Genomic DNA, 1795 nt, shown 5'->3' with positions numbered 1-1795 from the left:
CATGTTGTCACCAAAAGCACGCAGATGCCCAGGGTGTGGACCACCTCCTGTGGCCACTTTGGTGTCCAAGGTCTGTGCTGACACCAGGGCCATGTTGATCTGAGTGGCCTGTACTGCCACTATGGGACATGAAGACATCCAGGCCTGTGTTGCTGCTGGGGTCTGTGTCTGGGCCCATGGCCCTGCCCCAGTCAGACTCTGTGTTGATGTCCACTGCTTCAGTAACCATGGAAAACCATGTGGATGACCAGGGTCTGATCAGACACCTGAATCCATGATGGTATCGGAGAGTCATGCGTCTGCTGGGGCCATGCTAATTTGTGTGACCTGTGTTACCACCTGGGGCCATGATGACATCTGAGCCTGGGCTACAGCAAGAGGCCATGTTTGGGTCCGTGGTCCTACCACAGCCAGGATCTGAGTTGATATTCATGACTCCTGATACCACCAATAGGGCCATTTCTCAGACCATGGCCCTACTATAGATAAGTACCACTCAGTTACAACAACAAAGAACTTAAGGGCATTGCATGACACTTTGGGTTGGTAAAATGACTTTTGGCAATTCCTTCATGGAGCAGAGTGCTGGATAAAAATCTCTGGTCCCATTCCCATGAAGAAATTTAAAGATTCTCAAAAGGTCATTAAGACTGTGAGGTCCACGATAGAAACAAGAAGGGATGGGAAACTCAAGAAAACATCAAAGAATAGGGGAAAAGCACCAGGGAAGGCTTGAAGAAAGGGTCTCATGATCCTTTGGCTACCAGAAAAACATCCCCTGCAGGTCTAAGAACTGAGTAGAACTTTCCAGAGAGAAGTTCAATCAGAAGCATGGGAGAGATGTGGAAAAATCCATCCGGTCATGGACTGATGTCCTCAAGTCAGATGCTCCAAAAGAGAAAGGCAAACGCTCTTGGATATGGAAGTAGGTGGTTGTGTAAGCAAAGAAGTCCCGGGTTGTAGCATCCCCAACACCAGTGGGACCCCAGAGGCTGCCCCATCTGAGGATATTTGCTGGACTCCAGCAACTGGGCGTGCTCAGCAGTTTCAAGCCCCAGATAGCAGGAAATCAGAAGATGAAGGGGCCACTCAAAACTACCAAACTTAGTGCTACCAGGGGAACTCTGGATGGCAGGTTTGGGATGCCAAAGGACCTTGTGAGCTCCAAGAGCTTAAATCCAGAAGACGTGGGTTCTTTCTTTAGAGGTGTGATCATCTCATCACTGGGAATGTAGATGCAGACGCTGCCATCCAGCTCTGTGAATCTGTTGTCAGCAAGTTGGAAGGGAAGGCGATGGGGACATTCAGCATCGTGACTTCCACAATCCAGCAAGCTCTCCCGGAGACTGCAGATTGCATGGGCACAGTGTCACACAGACACGCTCTGGAAGAGCATGGCTACACGACATTGCCAGCACCCTTGTGTTGTCGCCTTCTGTGGTGGTGTGCAGAGAGTGGGGAGGGCTGCTGAGCTTGCCAAGATTGCCTGCTGGCTTTGGAGAATAGTTTCATCACCCTCATTGCTCCTGTGATCCATTCCATGCCAGGGTCGTAGAGCAGCTCTATGTGTATACATGCAGTGTGTGACTGCCCTACACTGTCCTTCAGAGCCCCGGTGACCTCTTCATCGGTGCAGGCTGTATGGCAAGTGAACCATGGTCCTTTCACAAAACTCAGGGACAAAACTGGCTACGCACAAGATCATGACCTTTAGTGACTTCCCTGGCCAAATTTATTATCACTGATACACTTAGGTGGTACTGTTTATGGAGATGTCTTCCATGGACAATCAAGC

General features: G+C 49.9%; 1 pseudogene; it reads left to right on the top strand.

Annotated features, from left to right (window-relative positions):
* Window positions 1-613: 613 nt before the first annotated feature.
* On the top strand, window positions 614-1555 carry LOC113455936 (annotated as a pseudogene).
* The last annotated feature ends 240 nt before the right edge of the window (window positions 1556-1795 follow it).

The sequence above is a fragment of the Microtus ochrogaster genome, chromosome 1 (genome assembly GCF_000317375.1).
Source record: "Microtus ochrogaster isolate Prairie Vole_2 chromosome 1, MicOch1.0, whole genome shotgun sequence".
NCBI classification, from domain to species: Eukaryota; Metazoa; Chordata; class Mammalia; order Rodentia; family Cricetidae; genus Microtus; species Microtus ochrogaster.
Note: the sequence above shows the minus strand (reverse complement) of the source record. Positions and strands in the feature narration are given on the sequence as shown.